The sequence below is a fragment of the Scyliorhinus torazame genome, chromosome 14, assembly GCF_047496885.1.
Source record: "Scyliorhinus torazame isolate Kashiwa2021f chromosome 14, sScyTor2.1, whole genome shotgun sequence".
Classification (NCBI taxonomy): Eukaryota; Metazoa; Chordata; class Chondrichthyes; order Carcharhiniformes; family Scyliorhinidae; genus Scyliorhinus; species Scyliorhinus torazame.
In genome coordinates, this window is record NC_092720.1 from 76,716,677 (window position 1) to 76,741,139 (window position 24,463).

The 24,463-nt window shown below is 43.9% G+C and overlaps 1 protein-coding gene across 5 annotated transcripts in view; it reads right to left on the reverse strand.

Annotated features, from left to right (window-relative positions):
• The window catches only part of LOC140389824 (inactive N-acetylated-alpha-linked acidic dipeptidase-like protein 2), a 1,491,575-nt gene that overhangs the window by 998,832 nt on the left and 468,280 nt on the right, over window positions 1-24,463 (reverse strand). The window contains exon 1 of one of the 5 annotated variants that reach the window (XM_072474377.1): window positions 3,863-3,918. The exons of the other annotated variants lie outside the window; for them this stretch is intronic. The gene's annotated coding sequence lies outside the window, so the exon portion shown is untranslated. Of the gene's footprint in view, window positions 1-3,862; window positions 3,919-24,463 lie in introns of those variants that run through there. 5 annotated transcript variants of the gene reach the window in all.

Consider the following 24,463-nt stretch of genomic DNA (forward strand, 5'->3'; position numbering starts at 1 on the left):
AATATTCTCAATGATATGGCAGAGAAAGCTACCATTGGTGTCGACAGTTCCAACACCGCTATTCTTGCCCACGATCTGCCTTTGCCGATATTCAGGAAAACTCTGCTCTTCGAATCTATAGTCCTATATATATATATTAGTGTTACACCACCCTGGGCAAGAACATGGCCAAGTCCAGCCCCACGTGCCCCGGAGTCATAACACAAGAGAATGAACCAATAATTCCTGTACAAATTCCCGAAGTCTTTGGCCCTTGGTTGCCCAATAATTACAGTCATCAGGTTTGAAAGTTTAATCACAATCAATGTATATTTACAACAAGAACTATATTAAAAACATAGTGAATACAACTGGTTAACGTCAACCTACTACCCATTTTAACTGTCCCACCTTCTACTCACAAAAGGCAGTCAGACACAGGGGCTGGGGGGGGGAGGGGGGGGGGGTCTGGTGGGGAGGGGGCTGGGGGGGGAGGGGGGGGGGGGGAAGAGGCAAAATAATAAGGATGAAAGTCAAAGGATAAGAGTCTTTGTTTCCAATGGTGGTTCATTGGCACACTTGCTGATTATAGTCACCGGTTTACAGCTGGTAGTGATCTTCTTTACAGAGTCATTCATTCAGGGTCCTTGTAGCTTAGAGAGACAATGCAGTACTCACAGGCTGCAGGCTTTCTGGAGAGACACTTCAGTTTTTATGAAACGGGGCCTTCAGCTCAAGGTTCACATACAGGTATATACTTTTCTGGAGAGAACATGATTGCACATCAAGCCTCGCTCATAGTTCCAGCTCATAGTTTGACTTCAGGCATCTGCAGCCTCTAGAGAATGGTGACCAGACTTTCTGGAGAGAGAGTCAGCCCTCACAGTGACCTTCTGAAGAGAGTTTGGTTAGTTTGTTTTGGAGAGAGCCAGTTAGATCACTCCATCTAGGCTACTAGAATCAAAAGTGGAACTAAACTGGAACCCTGGTGACTCCGAAAACATTCCAGTGGGATCAGATCCAAACACCACCTGTCACTGGGCAGAACACAGCCTTTTGGGCCAATTCATTGGCATCAATCAGACCGAGTCATCATGATGCTGGTCAGTCTGTAATCATCAATTTAAATCAGCACAACTTTCTGGATCCTTCTCTGCTTGATTTTAATATATAGGCTGCCTTAAAGACACATGTCCATAAATCATCCATGGATCAAAAATCTAACAGCAAAAATAAAAGGGGGAAAAGGGAAAAAGCAGAGGATAATAAGTGTAAACATCTTAATGATATGAGATGACAGATGAGGTGGACAATTATTAGTTCCAGATATAGAGGTTGTTTGGGGTGGTGCTGCTAGGAACTTTAATACGATGCTGTGCAAGCATGTGGACATCAGGAATAAATGCAGCATGTCTGTCAGTGGTTTTCTAACCTAACACTGAATTTGCACCTGACTTCTAAACCAATTAGTGTGAACAGGCATGAATATGATACGCATGACTCGATTTCAGCTCAACTATTTAAGAGGCACTGCAAAGATGATCGTTGATGGATTGTGGAGTGGACAAAGCTAGTCTGTGCATCACTTTACAGTGCTCCCTCGACTTGACGATACAGTCTGTCAGGATCCAGCCCACAGGGAGATACCCTTCCCTGCCATTTGGAGGGAGAAGTCTGTGAAAGCGGGCAAGAAAGGGTGGTTGGAGAAAGTTGAGGGGGTGAGCAGTACGAATGTGCTGCTACATTCCTGGATACAGAGCCACAGCAGTATAATGCCTGAATCAGGGCAGAAAAAGTGAGTACAATGGCACATTTAACTACATATTTCTGTGCATATCACACCAACTCCCTCATTTTGAGTCCCCCAGCGTATGCCTCCACATAACTCCTCAAAACAACTTACTTTGCATGTACTTCCTCACATCCCCATCTGCCTAACTACTCAGCCTTCCCTTTATTCAATGCCATGTCTCTCCTTCATTGTCACCCTCAATAACTGTGTTCATCCATCCATACATTTCCGAGGTCTCTTCTTTCCCTCCTTGTCAGAGAGGAAAGCACAGAATGCAAGAGAGAAGTAGTGAACTGGAGGTTGTCATATAGCCATCTGGAAACTTGACAGCTCCAGAGAAGGCAGCAGAGGAGCTAAATATATTCTCAGCATGCCTGGCCATCAGGGGCATGAGGGCCTCCGAGCTACTTGTTGACAGAATATCAGACAGCCATACAGCATACACAGACTCATATTGCCTTATGTCAGCCACAAAATGCAATCATATGCATAATGTTAAAACATTCTTACCATGCCAGTTTTAATTAATGTCTTCAATCTTCCACATTGTACTTTGAGAGGGATTATGGCAAAGGACATGGAAGTGGAGACTCATCTCAATGTTTCTCCACCTCTCACCCATTCAGCCATTTCCTCAGATTGTGGCCCACATACAACCTTGTGTCTCATTGATCAAATCTGCCCATGCAGTGGTGTAGGTGAAGCAGTGAAGCATTCTGGAGATCAGCCAAGAGGATCTCAGTTATAAGGGTCTGAGTAACCTGCCTCTACCTCAGCTGAAGCCACTGCGGCTGCAGCATCATGTAAGTACAGCAGAAAAAGGAAGAGTAAAGATTTATAGTTGCACAATATGTACTTGGGTATGTTACACAATGTAAGAGCATTACGTTTCTGTTCAATTATGAACAATCTAAATATTATTTGCTGATATCACTTTCCCACCTTGCTCATTCGTGCATCTGCCTGGTGTGACATTATGTAAAATATTCAGAATACAAAGGGTTAATGTCATATTATAATTAACCACTAGATGGAGCTAGATGCAGAACTATATAAAGCACTGACTCACAGGCTTCTGGAAGAAGGCTGGAGAGGAACAGTGAGAGAGTGTTGACTACAGTTATAGATAGAGTGCAGAGACAAATTAGTAGGAGTGTAGATTGTAGATTACTAGATTATTGTTTACTATAGGAGTAAGTAGTCGAGCTTTAATAAGTAGTGCGAATAAATGTTAGCTATGTTAATGAACTTAGCTTCTGTGGTCTTTGTGAACACTACAACATCCATCCTGATAATAAGAAACACAAAGAACACCACACCTGGCAAGTGACTTCTTCACTTGTGATGAATGACAAGACAAGATTTAAAGCAGAGCAAGGGGTGCCTGTGAAATGGACAGTTTATTGACAGCCATGTGTTGGGGGAGGAGCATTGGTGCAAGCTAACTGAATCTCACCACTGTGAGGGCATCCCAGGCAGCAGCGTGCACCAGTGAGGAGACATTGTGATATGTGCATTGCTCAAAGTCAATCAATCCTCACATCTGTGCAGAATGCAGCACTTCATGATCATTCTGTAGACACTGGTTGCTGCATAATAAAGGCACCTCCAGATCTCTTAAACATCTGAAGCATATTTTCAGCATGTTTAATGACACATTTTGTCATCATATGACTTGATTGGAGTGCTCTTGGATCTCATTGATTGGGAGCCACTTGGGTATTATTAGTTATGTTTTAAGAGGGTAGCCCTCATTGCCAGGCAGCCAGCTGACAAATTTGTTCCAAGATGCAAAGAACTCAGTAAGGGTGGATTGGCACAGAAATAACACATCATGGCAACATCCCTGAAATCATGTACACACCTACATAAATAACCTTTAATGGCTGTAGACATTGATAAAGTGGTGGACCCTACAGTTCAGCAATACTCCCGAGTGATCTATGGGTGCTCGATTGCCAGATGTGCAGTTTACATATGTTAGAAACCAGCCAGAGACACAAACCTCAGCACCCATCAGTATGACAGACATTAATTATCAATGGCAAAGTGTACACAATTGCTGGTGTTAGTAAAAATAGCATTGGTCACCTTGTTTCTTTTGTTCTTCTATGGGATGTGTTCATCGCTAGTTGCTTTTGAGAAGGTGGTAGTCGGCCTGTGTAATCCAATCTGGGCTGCTGACTGAAATGCTGTAAATATCTTCCACAGATCCTCAGAATAAATCTGAGGCAGAGAGCTTCAGGGTGATGGCCACTTTAGAGTGAGTGGGAAAGAAAGGGCAACCAGGTCCAACAGGCTGCACATGTCCAAACATGTCGAGGGAGGTGATCTTCTGCCTGTACACCCTATCTTGTGCTATCACCGCCCGCAAACTCTACCTCTCCACTTATCTTGCTCAATGGTGGAGATTCCCCTTCTGCTGGTGGTCTTCCTGCACTGCTGGTGCAGAGTTGATGCTGGTCAACCTAGAAACATAGGAATTAAGAGCAGAGGTAGGCAATTCAGCCTTTCGAGTTCCCTCCGCCATTCAATCAGATCATAGCCAATATCTCTTCCTGGTCTCAAATTCACCACCCTGCCTGTTCCCTATATCCCTTTAAGCCACTTTTTCAAAAATCAGATACACCAGTCTCCTTCTTAAAACCATTTAATAACTCAGATTCCACCACACTGAGGGACAGCGAGTTCCACAAATTCACCATTCTCTGAAAGAAGTAGTTCTTCCTCATCTCAGTTCTAAATCTACCACTTCTCAACCTATATCTGTGAACTCTTGTTCTAGATTTCCCTACAACGGTGAACATTTGGTCAGCATTTCCTTTATCAATCCCCTTTGGTATTTTATGTACCTCGATCAGAACCCCCTCATCCTTCTGAACTTCAGCGTGTACAACCCAAACAATTTAATCTCTCCTCATACATCAACCCTTTCATCCCTGGAATCAATCTGGTGAACTTGGTCATCAGCTGAGGCACAAGCTAAAACAATAAAGGTGGCACATATTCTGATCTAATGCATCATGGATGGCAAGATGAGATTGGTTACAGAAGCCTACTTAGTTGTGAACGCCACCTCCAAAAACAGTGAAAGTGATGTTCAAAGTAGTAGAAATCACCTGTAAAGTAGTGAATGCGAACTTTTAAAACAAGTACTGTCAGAGCCTATCATTAGACAAAGAAGCGAGTGCAAATTATCAGTGCTATAACCAGGAAGCCTTTGTAAAAGCTCAGTAGGCTAGACAGCTGGTTTGTGATGCAGAACAAGGCCAGCAGCACGGGTTCAATTCCCGTACCAGCTTACCCGAACAGGTGCCGGAATGTGGCAACTAGGGGCTTTTCACAGCAACTTCATACTTGAGCAGGTCAAAGAGACACAGCCTGAGTGAGTGAGACACAGACAGAGTGAAAATTTGAAACTTGGTAATTTGGTGCAGTGAGGTAACCAGGAAAGGTAAGTGATGAATCTAATTCTGTTGTTTTTCAGTTAAAAGTGCAGTGTGTAGATTAGTGCCTGATTGGCTGAAGCTGCCCCCACCATAATTGCTGAGAGGCAGTTATCTGGCAGTCACCTGAGGCCTGTTTAGGTGCACAAAGGTACATATTGTATTCTTCTCTTTGAAGCATTACCTCACATTTGTCCGGATACAACTCCATCTGCCATCTCTCCGCCCAAGTCTCCAAATAATCTAATTCCTGCTGTATCCTCTGAAAGTTCTCATCACTATCCGCAATTCCACTAACCTTTGTGTCGTCTGCTGACTTACTAATCAGACCAGTTACATTTTCCTCCAAATGATTTATATATACTACAAACAGCAAAGGTCCCAGCACTGATTGCTGCGGAACGCTGTTTTTCCTTTAAAAAACACTTACCTTCACAGGAGCAGGCCGTTGGATTTCGGCGGGAGCGGTGCGCAAGGCATTTCTGGGAGGTAAGTTTTTCCTTTAAAAAACACTTACCTTCACAGGAGCAGGCCGTTGGATTTCGGCGGGAGCGGTGCGCAAGGCATTTCTGGGAGGTAAGTTTTTCCTTTAAAAAACACTTACCTTCACAGGAGCAGGCCGTTGGATTTCGGCGGGAGCGGTGCGCAAGGCATTTCTGGGAGGTAAGTTTTTCCTTTAAAAAACACTTTTCTGTTTTATTTTTTTCGACCCGCGGACTTCTGGGAAGGCCCCCCCCTCCCCCCAACCAATAAATTCTGGTGAAAAGGACACCCGAGACACTACACGTGTAGTGTCTCCCACCCACCCTCCTCCTCTAACCTAATAATAAGATCCATTGGTGTGAGGTAAGTGCCATATTATATTATTATTAGCATTATTATATTATATTATTAGCATTGCGCAGGTCAAGGAGATACAGCCGGAGTGAGAGAGATACAGACAGTGAGAATTTGGTAGTTTGGTGCAGTAAGGTAACCAGGAAAGGTAAGTGGTTAATCTAATTGTGCTGTTTTTCAGTTAAAAGTGCAGGGTAGTGTCTGATTGGCTGAAGCTGCCCCCACCATAAACTTAAAATAAACTAATGAATTAATTAGTGATGGCTGGTCAGGTGATGTGCTTGAGCTGCTTGATGTGGGAGCTGGCAGATCCCATTGAGAGCTGCAGCGACCACATCTGCAGTAAGTGTTGGCTGCTCGAAGAGCTCCGGCTCAGAGTTGATGAGCTGGAGTCTGAGCTTCAAACACTGAGGCACATCCGGGACGGGGAGACTTACCTGGACACTGTGTTTCAGGAGGCAGTCACACCTGTCAGAGTAAGTAGTTTAAATCCTGCCAGTGGCCAGGGACAGCAGGGTGTGACTGCAACTCAGGCAGGTAAAGGGAACCAGCAGTCAGGAACTCAGGAGCCTCAGCCCTTGACTCTGTCCACCAGGTATGAGGCACTTGCTCCCTGTGTGGATGGCGAACAGGGTTGCAGGAAGGATGAGTCAGCTGACCAAGGCACCATGGTTCAGCAGGCCATTCAAGGGGAGGGAGTAAATAGGCAAGTTGTAGTTGTAGGGGATTCTATTATCAGGGGGATAGATAGTATCCTTTGTGAGCAGGATAAAGAGTCCCGCATGGTATGTTGCCTGCCCGGTGCTAGGGTGCGGGACATCTCTGACCGGCTTGAAAGGATACTGGAGAGGGAGGGGGAGGATCCAGTTGTTGTGGTCCATGTCGGTACCAACAACATAGGCAAGTCTAGGAAAGAGGACCTGTTTAGAGATTATAAAGAGCTAGGATTCAAATTTAAAAAGGTCCTCAAGGGTCATAATCTCCGGATTACTGCCCGAGCCAGGTGCAAATTGGCATAGGGAGGCAAGAATAAGGGACGTTAACACGTGGCTGAAAGAATGGTGTGGGAATGAGGGGTTCCTTTTCATGGGACACTGGCATCAGTTTTGGGACAGGGGGGACCTATACGTTGGGATGGTCTCCACCTGAACCGAGCTGGGACCAGTGTTCTGGCGAAAAGAGTAAATAGGGTGGTCAATAGGACTTTAAACTAAAGATTGGGGGGGAAGGGAAAGTCAGGGAACCAAGAGGTGAAGTAATCAGCGGGGAGCGTAGCTGCTTAGGAATACAAAAAAACACAAACAGACAAAACTCAAGAGTGGTTACGATAGTCCCTATCCCACAAAATATGACACAGTGTATGGAAAGGCTCAGTAAACCAAGGTCCACCACATGAAAAAAACAAAAAGGGACGAACCACAGAGAATTAAAGGTGCTATATTTAAATGCGCGCAGTGTACGGAACAAGGTAGATGAGCTTGTGGCCCAGATTGTGACTGGCAGGTATGATGTGGTAGGCATCACAGAGACATGGTTGCAGGGGGTTCAGGACTGGCATTTAAACATCCAGGGATTCACAACCTATCGAAAAGACAGAGAGGTGGGCAGAGGGGGCGGGGTTGCCTTGTTAATTAGGAATGAAATTAAATCAAGAGCACTAAACGACATAGGGTCAGATGATGTGGAGTCTGTGTGGGTAGAGTTGAGGAACCAGAAAGGCAAAAAAACCATAATGGGAGTTATGTACAGGCCTCCTAACAGTGGTCAGGACCGGGGCACAAAATGCACCACAAAATAGAAAGTGCATGTCAGAAAGGCAAGGTCACAGTGATCATGGGGGACTTTAATATGCAGGTGGACTGGGTAAATAATGCTGCCAGTGGACCCAAGGAAAGGGAATTCATTGAATGTTTACAGGAGGGCTTTTTGGAACAGCTTGTGATGGAGCCCACGAGGGAACAGGCCATTCTGGACTTAGTGTTATGTAATGAGCCGGACTTGATTAAAGATCTTAAAGTAAGGGAGCACTTAGGAGGCAGTGATCATAATATGGTCGAATTCAATCTCCAATTTGAAAGAAAGAAGGTAGAATCAGATGTAAAGGTGTTACAGTTAAATAAAGCTAACTACAGGGGCATGAGGGAGGAACTGACGAAAATCGACTGGGAGCAGAGCCTAGCGGGAAAGACAGTAGAACAGCAATGGCAGGAGTTTCAGGGAGTAATTGACGACACAGTACAGAGGTTCATCCCAAAGAAAAGAAAGGTTATCAGAGGGTGGATTAGGCAGCCATGGCTGACAAAGGAAGTTAGGGAATGCATCAAAGCAAAAGAGAAAGCCTATAATGTGGCGAAGAGTAGTGGGAATTCAGAAGATTGGGAAGGCTACAAAAACAAACAGAGGATAACAAAAAGAGAGATAAGGAAAGAGAGGATCATATTTGAAGGTAGGCTAGCCAGTAACATTAGGAATAATAGTAAAAGTTTCTTTAAATACATTAAAAACAAACGGGAGGCAAAAGTTGACATTGGGCCGCTCCAAAATGACGCTGGTAATTTTGTGATGGGAGACAAGGAAATAGCTGAGGAACTGAATAAGTACTTTGCGTCAGTCTTCACAGTAGAAGACATGAGTAATATCCCAACAATTCCGGAGAGTCAGGGGGCAGAGTTGAATATGGTAGCCATCACAAAGGAGAAAGTGCTAGAGAAACTAAGAGGTCTAAAAATTGATAAATCTCCGGGCCCAGGTGGGCTACATCCTAGAGTTCTAAAGGAGATAGCTGAAGAAATAGTGGAGGCGTTAGTTATGATCTTTCAAAAGTCACTGGAGTCAGGGAAAGTCCCAGAGGATTGGAAAATCGCTGTTGTAACCCCCCTGTTCAAGAAGGGAACAAGGAAAAAGATGGAAAATTATAGGCCAATTAGCCTAACCTCGGTTGTTGGCAAGATTCTAGAATACATTGTTAAGGATGAGATTTCTAAATTCTTGGAAGTGCAGGGTCGGATTAGGACAAGTCAGCATGGATTTAGTAAGGGGACAAACCTGTTAGAGTTCTTTGAAGAGATAACAAATAGGTTAGACCAAGGAGAGCCAATGGATGTTATCTATCTTGACTTCCAAAAGGCCTTTGATAAGGTGCCTCACGGGAGACTGCTGAGTAAAATAAGGGCCCATGGTATTCGAGGCAAGGTACTAACATGGATTGACGATTGGCTGTCAGGCAGAAGGCAGAGAGTTGGGATAAAAGGTTCTTTTTCGGAATGGCAACCGGTGATGAGTGGTGTCCCGCAGGGTTCAGTGTTGGGGCCACAGCTGTTCTCTTTATATATTAACGATCTAGATGACGGGACTGAGGGCATTCTGAGGGCATAAGTTTGCCGATGATACAAAGATAGGTGGAGGGGCAGGTAGTATGGAGGAGGTGGGGAGGCTGCAGAAAGATTTAGACAGTTTAGGAGAGTGGTCCAAGAAATGGCTGATGAAATTCAACGTGGGCAAGTGCGAGGTCTTGCACTTTGGAAAAAAGAATAGAGGCGTGGACTATTTTCTAAACGGTGACAAAATTCATAATGCTGAAGTGCAAAGGGACTTGGGAGTCCTAGTCCAGGATTCTCTAAAGGTAAACTTGCAGGTTGAGTCCGTAATTAAGAAAGCAAATGCAATGTTGTCATTTATCTCAAGAGGCTTGGAATATAAAAGCAGGGATGTACTTCTGAAGCTTTATAAAGCATTAGTTAGGCCCCATTTAGAATACTGTGAGCAATTTTGGGCCCCACACCTCAGGAAGGCCATACTGGCACTGGAGCGGGTCCAGCGGAGATTCACACGGATGATCCCAGGAATGGTAGGCCTAACATACGATGAACGTCTGAGGATCCTGGGATTATATTCACTGGAGTTTAGGAGGTTGAGGGGAGATCTAATAGAAACTTACAAGATAATGAATGGCTTAGATAGGGTGGATGTAGGGAAGTTGTTTCCATTAGCAGGGGAGACTCGGACCCGGGGGCACAGCCTTAGAATAAAAGGGAGTCACTTTAGAAAAGAGATGAGGAGAAATTTCTTCAGCCAGAGAATGGTGGGTCTGTGGAATTCATTGCCACAGAGGGCGGTGGAGGCCGGGACGTTGAGTGTCTTTAAGACAGAAGTTGATAGATTTTTGATTTCTCGAGGAATTAAGGGCTATGCAGAGAGAGCGGGTAAATGGAGTTGAAATCAGCCATGATTGAATGGTGGAGTGGACTCGATGGGCCAAATGGCCTTACTTCCGCTCCTATGTCTTATGGTCTTATGGTCTAACACCACTGGTCACAGCCCTCCAATTAGAAAAGCATCCTTCCATTGCTCCTCTCTGCCTTCTATGGCCTAGCCAGTTGCAGCTGTATAGAACCTTAGTTAGGCCACACTTGGAGTATAGTGTTCAATTCTGGTCGCCACACTACCAGAAGGATGTGGAGGCTTTAGAGAGGGTGCAGAAGACATTTACCAGAATGTTGCCTGGTATGGAGGGCATTAGCTATGAGGAGCGGTTGAATAAACTTGGTTTGTTCTCACTGGAACGACGGAGGTTGAGGGGCGACCTGATAGAAGTCTACAAAATTATGAGGGGCATAGACAGAGTGGATAGTCAGAGGCTTTTCCCCAGGGTAGAGGGGTCAATTAGTAGGGGGCATAGGTTTAAGGTGAGAGGGGCAAGGTTTAGAGTAGATGTACGAGGCAAATTTTTTTACACAAAGGATAGTGGGTGCCTGGAACTCGCTACCGGAGGAGGTGGTGGAAGCAGGGACGATAGTGACATTTAAGGAGCATCTTGACAAATACATGAATAGGATGGGAATACAGGGATACGGAGCCCAGAAGTGTAGAAGATTGTAGTTTAGTCGGGCAGCATGGTCGGCACGGGCTTGGAGGGCCGAAGGGCCTGTTCCTGTGCTGTACATTTCTTTGTTCTTTGTTATTATTATTATAATGGAGGACAGAACTGGAGCTAATCTTTGTACAGTTTCATAGGCTTTCTTTGCAGAGATACACATTATAAACATAAGCACATCTTACTTCAAGCATAATGGGTGGCACGGTCGCACAGTGATTCGCACTGCTGCCTTACTGCGCCAGGGACCCGGGTTCAACGCCAGGTGACTATGTGGTGCTCGCACATTCTCCCGGTGTCTGCAAGGGTTTCCTCCGGATGACCAAAGATGTGCAGGTTAGGTGCATTGGGCTAAATTGCCCCTAGATGGGATTACAGGGATAGGGTGGAGGATTGGGTCGAGGTAGCGCGCTCTTTCAGAGGGCCGGTGCAGACCTGATGGGCCGAATGGCCCTCTTCTGCACTGTAGGGATTCTATGAATAATAGTTTCAATCTGCTCCTATTTACAGAAGCACCAGTGAATCCCCAGTTATCTTTTTACCCCAGTTAATATCCACAAATACAAATGAACACATTTTGTATGCAATTAACACTCAATTGCCACTGTGCTCTGACCTGTCTTTTACTGTCAAGTTCTGGGAAGCATGGGAAACTCATACACCCAGTCAGTGAAAAGCTCCATTTAAAAAAAGTCTTAATCACCAATTAGCACAACTAAATTTGCAACACATCTCTCCTGGGGCATTTTGTGCATGCAGCTCAACGTTCTGCAGTTAAATGTGGAAGTTGGCGAACTAGAGCTGATTGCCCAACTCGCTCACAGTTCCGCCATGTTTAATCCCCATCTTCTCCCGAACCAACTCAAGATAAAATTTCCACCTTAGCTTCTATTTTGAACTGTGCATTTGGCAGCGCAAATCTTGTTTCAGATTTGCTGTGCTTGTTTGGTTTAGTTGGGTTTTTAATAGCCTTTGTTAATAACAGCAGTTAACAATATTTGTTATCTATGTGTTATTCTGAGGCTGAAGGACACATGAAGGACACAGAGTCGCATCATGGAGTGTGAAGCAATGGCAGAAATATTAAAATGGTATTTCATATTATGTTTTACAAATAATGAAAATGAAATTGTAGATATACTAGATGAGCATATTAAACACATGTGACGAGATAATAATTGAAAATTAATTGGTGCAGAATTTTCTTTCAGCAGAATTCAAGGTGACTGAGTCATTAGGCTCTGACCCTAGCATGTACCCTGGACAGTTGAAACAGGTCAAAGAAGAGTTGGCAGTGGCTCTGACCGAATTTTAAATCTTCCTTAATTACACCAGTTGTGCCATGGGACTGGAGAGCAGGCAATGTAATAGCATTGTTCAAAAGGGGAAAGAATGACAAGTGGGTAGCTAGAGACCAATTAATCCAAGTCACTTGTCACGAACACAAAGGCGTTTGCTCAAAGTTTGTGAACGAAGAGAGTGTGTGCGTGTGTGTGTTTAATTTGTGAGTGATTCAATTTTAAAACAGCAATCAGCGAAGCTTTAATCTTAAACAAGCCTAAAGGCTCATTTATTACAAAAATACTGCTGTAAATTACTTAAGAAAAAGTAATGAAGTGACTACATGAGATATGATATACATTGACGATCTGGAAGAAGGAACTGAGAGCATTGTTGCTAAGTTTGCAGACGATACAAAAATATGTTGAGGGACAGGTAGTGTTGAGGAAGCGGGGAGGTGGCTGGAGGACTTGGACAGGCTGGGAGAGTGGGCAAAGAAGTGGCAGATGGAATACAATGTGAAAAAGTGAGGTTATGCACTTTGGAAGGAGGAATGGAGGCATAGGCTATTTTCTAAATGGGGAAAGGCTTTGGTAATCTGAAACACAAAGAGATTTGGAAGTCCCAGTTCAGGATTCTCCTAAGGTTACATGCATGTACAGTTGGCAGTTAAGGCGGCAAATTCCACGTTTGCATTCATTTCGAGAGAGCTAGAGTTCAAGTGCAGTGATGTACTGCTGAGGCTGTTTAAGGCTCTGCTCAGAAATACCCATTTGGAGTATTTGGAGTAGGTTTGGGTCCCGTATCTGATGTGCTCACCTTTGAGGGATTTTAGAGGAGGTTCACAAGAATGATCCCCGGAATGAAGGGCTTGTCATATGAGGAGTGGTTGAGTACTCTAGGTCTGTGCTTGATGGAGTTTAGAAGGATGAGGGAGTAATCCCATTGAAACTTACAAAATACTGAGAGGCCAAGATAGAGTGGGCGAGGAGAAGGTGTTTCCAGTAGTAGGGGATGTCATGATATGCAGACATGCAGATAATGATATACAGACAGACACCGACAGGCAGCTAATGAAAACAGCGAACAGGACATGACCAATGAGCAGGCAGGACACTCAGGGGTGCTTTCTCACTATAAAAGGCACGAGGCACTCACACTCCGCCTCTTTTCACTGATGAACATCTACAGAGTGAGTCAGGGTGCATGTACAGTATCACACCTCCAGCACGTGGCTAAGAGCTAGTCTGGTTCAGTCAGACAGAGTAACCACACTTAGGTTAGCAGAGAGAGAACGGTGCTAACTGTGCTGCTGGTTCAATAAATCAGATTGAACTAACTTCAAGGTCTGGAGTATCTTTTGGTTAGAGCTGCATCCAGTTGCAGACTGTGTTATCCCAGAGTACATAACACAACATGCTACAAGTAGACTTCTTAATCTAGGTAGTTTACCTCAGTCTGTTCCGTGACGACCAGCGAATGTATCCCGGCACCATGGAAAAGATTCAGGCTCCTCACCAGCTCAGGACCTCCGGCAATCTCAGTGCCAACTGGCGGACATTCAAGCAAAAGTTTCTGCCTTACATCGAAGATTCAGACCTCGTGAGTGTGTCTGATGCAAGGAAGATCGTGCTTCTCCTCTCAACAGCAGGTGATAAAGCCCTCGAACACTCTTTTCACTTCACCGAAGGCCAGGACAAGACAAAGTTTCAGACTATCCTGGACAAGTTTGACAGTCACTGTGAAGTGGACACCAATGAAATCTTCGAGCGCTAAATATTCAAACATTGTCCACAAGGTAAAGATGAATCTTTCAACTCCTTCTTAACTAACTTCCGCCTGCGAGCACTGTCCTGCAACTCCTTGCTGACTCCATGATCAGAGACCAAATCGTTTTTGGAGTTCACTCTGATCTTCTGAGAGACCAGCTACTGGAAATTAAGCATATGAGCCTGCCAGTCGCGATTGAAACATGCACAGTGCATGGGCACGCCAAAAATCGCTATGCCCAGTACAAATCGGCTACAAATGAGAAACTTGCCTCCCACGAGGCACAGAGCGTGCAGGCCGTCTCCCGGATGCAGCGCCTCAGCATTGATGAAAGTGGCCAATTGGCACGCTTTTCCTGGGGCCCCACGCATGCTCGATGCGAACGGGATAACAAAGCGGCCGACACCCGCACTGCGCATGTGCGACGACGCGCGGAGCTTCAGGACGTGCGCATCTGCATTGATCCCAAGGATCTCAATAAGAATGTAATGTGTGAACACTACCCCATCCCGAAGCGGGAGGAACTCACCAGTGAGATGACACACACATGTTTTTTCACCAAGTTGGATGCGTCACATGGATTTTGGCAAATTCAGCTGGATGAGTCCAGCAGAAGGCTCTGCACCTTCAACACACATGTTTGGCAGATACAGCTATAATCGGATGCCGTTTGGCATTGTCTCAGCATCGGAGATCTTCCATCGCATCATGGAGCAGATGATGGAGGGCATTGAAGGGGTTCGTGTGTACGTGGACATCATCATCATATGGTCCTCGACTCCTGAAGCGCACATTTCCTGTCTCCAGCAGGTATTCCGCCGTGTCCATGCCAATGGCCTGAAGCTGAACAGGTCCAAATGTTGCTTTGGCATGTCGACACAAGTTCCTAGCTCACCAGATCTCTCAGCAGGGCGTGCGCCCGGACAGAGACAAGGTCAAGGCCAGCAAAGTCATGAAGGTCCCTGTAGACAAGAAGGTGAAGTTTCGCTTCCTGGGCATGGTTAATTTTCTGGGCAAGTTCATCCCAAACCTGGCCTCACATACCACGGCCCTACGAAACTTGGTGAAAAAGTCCACTGCCTTTGAGTGGAAGGCAGCACATCAGGCAGAGTGGTTAGAGCTGAAAGCCAAGCTCACCACTGCACCTGTCTTGGCATTTTTTGACCCAGACAGGGAGACGAAGATCTCTACAGATGTGAGCCAGGATGGCATCGGTGCGGTGCTGCTTCAACGCGATGACACTTCATCTTGGGCACCGGTAGCCTACGCATCGAGGGCCATGATGCCCACCGAAACAAGATATGCACAAATAGAGAAGGAATGCCTGGGTCTTCTCACTGGCATTCTCAAGTTTCACAACTATGTCTACGGCCTGTCGACATTCACTGTCGAGACGGATCATAGGCCTCTGGTCCACATTACCCACAAGGACATGAACGACATGACGCCTCGGTTGCAGCGCATCCTCCTCAATCTCAGAAGGTACGACTTTGACTTAGTTACATGCCTGGCAAGGAGCTCATCATCGCTGATGCATTGTCCCGCTCCATCACATTGCCTAGTGAACCACTGGAAATCATCTCTAGCAAGTACATCACCCAGAATTGCTGACAGGCTGACTCCAGCACAGGTCATTTGACCCTGTTCATCTATCCCACATTTAAAGCTATCATGCCAAAATATAATAATCTTAGAATCCCTATAGAGGCCATTCATCCCGTAGAGTCTGCACCGATCCTCCGAAAGAGTACTCCACTTCGGCCCACTCTCCAAGTCTATCCCCGTAACTCCACGCATTCATCACGGCCAGTCCATCTAATCTGCACATCTTTGAACTGTGGGAAGAAAACAGAGCACCCGGAGGAAATCCACACAGACACAGGGAGCACTTGCAAACTTCATACAGATAATCACCCAACGCCAGAATCAAACCCAGGTCCCTGGCACAGTGAGGCAGCAGGAGCTAATCAAAGTGCCACTGTGCCACCTCAAAAACCAAAAGATACAGTTTTAAAACATGCAAATCTTAGAAACCTTGCAATTGTAACGCTGTCAAGAAACAATGTTCCACCATGGTACAGTTCAGGACTGCCGCACAATGACCCACTGATCGAGGTGTGATTTGCAAATCATTAGTTCCTGAATAAATGTTGTCAGTAGGTTGCCTAATTTTGTAAAGCATGCCCTTCTGTGCACCTCTAAACTCATACATTTTAATCATGTTGCTAAAATAAAAATCATGTAAAATTCAGAACTCTAATTACCATGGGTAGTATTCTGTCAACACACGATTCCTTTTCCTAATTTATTTTCCAATAATTGCTCTGTTACTACACACAGCGATGGGCAAGATTTTAGGTACCTGCAGGAGCAAAAGTTTGAATTGATTATATCTTTACCAGAAACAAAATTACCCAAATGCTCTTGTATACCTGGCAAAAGAAAATGATTTATTTCAATCCTCAGTAAAGGAACCTGCTTCAGACTTTGGTGGAAATATCTCTGTTATTCATTGAATACTGTACAGCAACTCTGCTGGAGGTCTGATGTCCATTGCCATATTCAAGTTCACACAAGTTCAATAATATATCTCATTATCAATGTAGTCAATCTGTTATAATGTGTCTCAGTTTCCTAGGAAGGAGGCAAGCATTAAACGTGTCATGCCATGACATACAACCTGCAACATATGTCCATCCTGAAAAATTCAGTCTCAGATAAATTGCTGCAAAGAAGAATAACTTGCTGAAGCCAAGGAAAGTAAGCAGATTTTAAACTCTGCCTTAAAGCAGAATGCATTAAACCAGAGCCCTAGTCCTGTGACTTTCTACACGTCCTTTTGACAGAACAATAAGCAATGTGTACGCTCAGTACTGCTTTTCAACATTCCTTGCCGTAATCCCACATTAGACATTATCCAAAAGAGCCTTCTAAACAATTGCAATGCGCCATGGTAAGTGCTGAGAGAGAAATAAAGTACCTACTCGTAAGTGAGCAACTTCATTAAATGTCTGCTTGAATAAAAGAGCGGCAGTAGAGTGAGTTAGCAGCTTGTCCGCTCACTTCTGCAGCCTGATTTGAAGCCAGAAAAAAACAAATACCCCTCGTCTCTGCACAAAATGCCCTCAGGCAGTTTTAAACCAACTCACAACGTCATGGCACCACAAAATAAAACGTACCCATAATTCAGTGCAACTAGGGAGTGCAACTCAAAGGCCACAAGGATGGTTGGCCCAGGCCTTCCTCAGATGCTGTGGATAGAGAATCTCTGTCTTCCTGTCCACCTCCTGCACGAAGACCTCCAGTGCTGTATCCTCTGGAGCCTGAACCTTTGCCATGTTGTGCCAGTCCGATGTCTTTCTAACGTCAAACTGACTCCTGGAATGACTTCCAGCATCTGTGGGCCAAAATGCACTTTACCTTTCAGAGGTGCAAGTTGGCTTTAAGGAGCACAGGTTAGTTTGAATTTTTACTAACCTCTCAGGATTCCATTGCTCTACTCAGATGTGCTGTCACTCAGCAGCAGCATGTTTAGCTCTGGTTGTATGCTGCAATCATTTAAACGAGCAGCATCACAAAAGGGTGTCGGTTAATCACACCTCTTACACATTTTAAAATCAATATTTGCGCCCCCCCCCCCCCGGCAGACTTTCACCAAGATCACAAAAGGATGTCGACTCATAATTAATGTAGTCCATCATTTTCATCTTCAAAATATTCAACCATACGTCGTAACGGACAAACATTGAACTGCAGTTACACAGGTAACCTTTTGGAAATGCCAGGATGTAAGTTTGAGGATTTAGAACGGGTTTGAAATTGGTTATGAACCCCGGTACGTGTAGGTAATAGCAAGTGCTGATCATTAATTGTATTTCTGAACTGATTTTCTGCTTACTTTTCTAGTTAATCAGACCTGTTTTAATAAGTACAAAAATGCTGAACAGCCTATGAATGGTCTGTAATCAGAACAGTTTCATTCACACTGAAGTTAGTTGGCAAACACGTTTTAAGGAAATCATTGAAGCTTTGCCTCACAGAATCAGATGGAAATTAGTTCCAGAGAAAAAGTTTGTAAATAGGATTACTCTATTTAAATACTATAATTCCAAGGGATTTATTCAAAGGTAAGGTCACAGTATTTCAAGTATATGTAGCCTAGAGGCCTTTTTTCAATTTTACTACTTTATTTCTTTATTATTTTTGCTTCAGCCGCTTCTGACATACTTTAAATGATCAAACTAAACCAGAAATTCCATACAATAACACATTATCAAATCCTTTCAGCTCACAATTAAATGCACAAATTAAAATTATCCTCTGTTAACATATTAGCAACCACCTGCAATACTGATTACTTACTGATTAACTTTCCTCCCTTGAAACAAATGCAAAATGAAACTTTGAAAAACATTCCATGGATCTGACCGTTGAAATAAGAACATGATCTCAAGGGTGAAAGCACAAAACTACAATGAATGATAGACAACATGATTGTGCACAGTCTTGGAACTGCATCCAAGATGCTCTTTTACAAAATTATTTTTTGTTGGTTGTTAAAAGTCATGATTTCTATCAGACTCACAGGATTGCCTGTAAGGGACAAGGCATAAAAATTATCTGCACAGCTTCTTGTGCTCCGTCAAACTCAATAAATTCAAGGTAGCACAAAGCCTGCTATGTGTAACAAATATTTTATAAAGTGCTATTCTCTCTTTTGCTCCAGGTTACACATAAATGGTTCAAAAGGTAGTACGGAAAAAAGTGTGCTCTATTACTATATCTAGACCCATTTCTAATATGAAAACACTTCACATCTAATTACTTCCTGAACGAAGGACAGAATATACACCTATACGAGTGCGTTGGCAAATAAATTATTAATAGCAGCAAATATTATTTTGAGTTGGTTTAAAACGTGAAATCATAACAACACTTATAAAAATGCCCCGTAAAAAAAATCGAATGGTACATCAGGAGATATTCAAGAGTTGGTATCCACTTCAGATCCATTGCTAATTAGAAAATATCGCACCCTATGTCTAATGCCCATCTACCACTCAAGAATTGTAAATATCAAGGTCACAAAAGAGTGCCAAACCATGTCGCATGAAAGAAATCCACAACGCAGCAGAGCGAACCTACTAACCTACTCGTGAGACAAAATATCTCCAATCCTTACCTCTTATCACATTGCACGTGAGCTCCCAGAATCATAAATGGTTATGGCCCTAACTAATGTTATAAATGACATACCCAGCAATTGTGACCACGTGTATTATTCCTCCTCCTTCCTGACTGCTCTGCAGTCTTTGACACGGTCGACCATTTCTTCCTCCTCTACTTTTTCTTCGATAGTCCAGCTCATTGAGAAGTGAAATCAATTTTACGTGGTGCTTGTGTTAGTTATTTTTATAAACACGCCATAATGCTGAGCATTTATAAAACACATGTCAGACCCCAAATGAAGTATCATGGCCAATTTTGAACACCACACTTCAGGGAGGATTGTCAAGGCCTTGGAAAGGGTAGAGAGGAGATTTGCGAAAACGATACAAGGGATGAAAGACTTTAGTTACCTGGAAAAATGAGAGAAACTGGTGTTCTTCTCCTTACAACAGAGAAGCATAAGGAGATATTTGACAGAGGTGTTCAACATTATAAGGTTTTTGACAGAGTAAAAAAGGAGATATGGTTTCCAGTGGCAGGGTAAGTAACCGGAGGACACAGATAAAAGCAATTGGCAAAAGAAATAGAGTCTACATGTTTTTACTTTTACTGCGGTGAGTTACGATTTAGAATACCATGCCTGAGATGATGGTGGAAGGAAGTACAATAACTTTCCAAAGCGGGAAAGTTTGCAGATGTTATGGGCCAGGGTTTAGAGAACCCCAAAGTGTATCATGGAGTTCACCTGACCCACAACTTTTACTAGATTGTGGTATGGGGAGCACTCTACAGGTGTGGTACAGCAGAAATGGAAAACTATTTTTTAAAAGCAAAAAAACGTTTATTCTATGAACTCAAGTTAACCTTTTTAAAACATAGTGAAAATCTTAGCAACCATCAATTCAAATACAACTCCCAAATAATACAACACTAAGTAATCCTTTAAGCTTTCATTTTAACATCCATAAGACTTAAAAATGATCTTTTAACAGAAGCAGATCAGGTTAAAGTCACTACTGAGTGCAGTTATTAGTTTTAAATCACCAAAGGATCGATTTACATTCTTTAGATTACAGAGAGAGACTCTAATCCACCTTCTGGCTGTGACTGCAGCTATCCAGATCTGAAAACAAAACTAAAACACACCCTGCAGCAAACAGCCTAAAACAAAAGTAAAAAAGCTGACAGACAGCCCAGCTCCATCCACTCTCTGACATCACTGCAGTAATAAACACCCATTTCTTAAAGGTACTCTCACATGACACAGGGAAAATAGCAGGGAAGTAGGACTAATTGGATAGGTCTTTAAAACAGCAAGCAAAGACATGAGTTAAATGGCCTCCTTCTGTATTTTATCCCAACAAAATATTTGATTACATGCACTCAAATTTTTAATATGCTTCAATAATAAACACTTGGTCAGAGATGTGGGGGGAAAGGAGGCTGCCTTGTTGACCCATCCGGTTTGTAGTGTGAATAGTTGAACTACACCCAAGAGGCTGGCATAATTCTTACAATGCAGAGATGATTAAGGAGAGGTTCAATAGAGGTATTCAAAATTATGAAGGATGAGAATAGAGGAAATAGGGAGGAACTGGTTGCTCAGTTGCACGCCAGGGAAACAGAGGACACAGATTAAAGATAATTGACAAAAAAAATCAAAGGGGTGATGAGAAGAATTTTTTAATGCAGAAAGATCTGATGATCGATCTGGAATATACTGCCCGAAAAGGTGATGGAAGTGGATCCATCGTTAACCTTCAAAAGGGTTTTGGATTTATGCTAAAAAATATAGCGGCATGGTAGCACAGCGGTTAGCACTGCTGCTTCACAGCGCCAAGGACCAGGGTTCAATTCCCGGCTTGGGTAACTTCGCGTGTCTGCATTGGTTTCCTCCAGGTGCTCCGGTTTCCTCCCACAAGTCCTGAAAGTTGTGCTTGTGAGGTGAATTGGACATTCTGAATTCTCCCTCGGTGTATCTGAACAGGTGCCGGAGTGTGGCGACTAGGAGATTTTTACAATGACTTCATTGCAATGTTAATGTACGCCAAAAAGGAAAACTGCAGGTCTACGTGGAAAGAGCAATGGTGTATGACTACTTAGTACGATTTTCAAAGAGCTGGCACAGGCATGATAGACCAAATGGCTTCCTTTGCTGCTGCATGGCTTTTATGATTCATACAGACATAGAAGGTTTTAGGTTTATGCCTTAATTATTGCAGTGCGAGCTAATCTCAGCCAGGTTAGCAGCAGCAATTTCTATTAACCTCAATGGTTAAAGACCAGTCATGATATAAAGTGTATCGTGAGTTTGGTCTTATTCGACCTGAGTTTTCAAGACTGAAAGAGATAGATTTTTGTAATATAAGAGTATCCAAGAGATATGGAGCAAAGATGGGGAAATGGAGTTGTGGTACATATCAGCCAACATCTAATTGGATGGCAGAGCAGGCTTGAGGGGATGTATGGTATACCTCTGATACCTATGAAAGAAATTAATAGCAAAGCCAGAACCCAACAAGAGCCAAATACTGTTAAGCAAGGGATTCAAAAGATTGGCAGGGAAAAAGTAAACAATTTGCTTAACATGTTTATTAAAATGCCCATGAAAGTTCAATGAAGCATTATATTGGAAAATTGCTCATTATCACCAATCTTGCAGCATATTAGAAAAGGTTGAAGTGAACCGTTTCATAAACTGGCCTAGATTTTGCGGTAGAAATGATGACAAGGCTACCAGTGCTCACTGTTCTGCCGTAAATCATACAGAAACCTCTGGCATCCTCACATGCACAGTTAAATCCAGAAACTAGGGAGCTGCAGCCTGATTGGCCCTATTCTGCAAGCCTCACTACACAGGTACCTCACCAAGGGATTTTGGCATTCAATCACATGAAGGGAATGAAGTATAGGTAACTCCCCATGAGTAACCCACGACACTCACAAAACAAAATCAAGTTTAAGTGAACATTTATTGGTTGGATGTTTTAGCTCTGGCTGGGAGAGGCAATGGAAGTGGGCAGGGCCCATAAATACAGACATTGACTGGCAAGCAAATTTCTCAATGTCATTTCTGGCACTGTTCATTTTATGTGGGATCGGGGTCATCTGGGATACCCATCCTCATGATACAGGTAGCTGATTAGACTCATTAAGATGCTTGCTAAGCCCAATTAAGAGAGCCAACAGGAATTTTCCAGTTGGACTCTGACTTCCAGCGCCAGAGAGAGCCAATTAGGTGCCTGGAAGTGGGCACCCGGCAACAGGCCAGGTGACTGTTCCTGTCAGACTGGGTGTGAAAGCAGCTAAATGCCACTTGTGATGAATGTAAGAAATTGTCACATTTTTATATTTTATGTAATATTATTGAAAGCTGGGTTAAAATGCATACAGACAGTATGATTGCTAGAGCTGTAATGAAGGTATCGGAAAAGTGATGTAATCATTGATTTGCAGACAAATTGTTCTGCTACAGTTCTTGAGAAAAATTTACATGTTTGATAGCTAGCTAATGGAATATTGCTTATGTTTGATGAACCCCTGGGGTGTATATAATTCATGAGGGGTATTGTATTTGCTCCTGAACAAGCCAAGGAACATCTTGTAAGTAGAGACAAAATAATGCCTTGTGCTTTGGGTACAGATGATGGGTGTTAATGGGAGGAATCAGGTATGAATGAAGAGTCAGTCGGTCTTAGAATTCTCATTGAAAACAGAGGTGTTTCAGGTTCTCTTTCCAAAGATTCAGCATAGAGAAAAGTAAGTAGATACCTGGTTTTTAATGTTATTCCTGAGTGGCATTTGAAACATATTGGTTTAATTGGAATATCGTGGCAGGCTTAGGAAGTAAGTTAAGTTTTTTTTCTTTTACTTAAAAACTGTTGTAACTGTTAACCGTAAAGCTATTTCTTGTTGCTGCTATGGTTAATTCTGTGTTTAAATTAAAGTGTGTTTTAAATTGAAAGATACACATGGATCAGCGTCATCACTCCTGTGCTGCAGTAACATTTACTCTCAGTTTTACAAATTGAAAATAGTTGGGTTCTCGTCCGGTATTCTAACACACCCTGTAACAGGTGCACACCCATCCACTCTTACACACACCCATTGTCTTCCAACAGTGGTTTCTAACATTTTTGAAATTAAATCTTTTGAGAAGTTGGTGAGAATGCATCTAAATGTTGAAGCAATCTGTCACTGACCTGCCATTACAGTCTGCTGTACTTCGCAAGCTGGAAAGCCTCTGAACGGTCCTTCAGCTTTGAGAGCCCACCCACTGCCCTTCCTTAGACAGGGAACCTTTCTCCATGAAAATTCACGGGTCACTCACAACATCTGTTTCTTCCCTCCGTAAGTAAAATTAGCCCATGACATTTTGTAAATTTTTAATGCTGGGCAATTAGAAAGCAGGATCTAACAGCCACATCACGCTGGGCATGAATCCAAGCGAGCCGGTTAGATCACGGGAGAGTCCAAAATCGGGAATGGCACCAGTCGCCGATCGGTTTCCAATCTAACCAGATCCAGATCGATCCCATCGCGGTGTGGCGAGAAACCAATAATCACCGATTAAGACCAATCTCCTTCCCATTAAGGGAAAGGACCCCTATCTAACAGCCTCCCTCGATCTAATTGGCTCCCCAGTGACAGTCACGTGGGTGCCCTTTATTTAAAAATGCGAAGCTAGCAAAATGGCTGCTGCAGGGATCGGAGGCGGTGAATAGCCATCTTGGAAATCAGGCAATCAGTCCGGAGGCACCAGAGCTGCTGTTCCAGTGCTCGGGTGGGGTCGGGTGGGGTGGGGTGGGGGGTGGTGGGGGGGGGAGGGCCTCTGGGGGGGGGGCCGGGACAGTGAGGAGACGGCCGCCATTGGTGGGGGTCACCCCTGGCCTGGGCGGGGGTTAAGCACTCAGGGTCTAACATGCCACCCGCCGGAGTGTGTATGCCCACACCAGCTGCTGCCTGCCCGCCCCACCAACCACCCCCAGGAAAGAGCCCTGTCCATGGTAATATGGTGAAGATCATTTTAACACCCGCTGGCTGTGGCCACCTCTGGTGGAATTGGCAATGTTAGTAAGGTGAACACTTCTCGAATCCCAAGTAGATTCTCTTGGGTAGACACGCTATGTCGCAGGCGAGTATTATTGCTGCAATCCCAATCAGACTGTGAGGCATGGGCACTTTGCCTGAATACTGGAGGCATCAACACCGCAGGCGTAGCAGCCAACAATCAAACATCCAATGGCTGGGCGTCAGCACTGGGGATATCCCCGTGACAAGAGGGTGGGGGTATGGATCAGGTCAGAGGGGATGGGG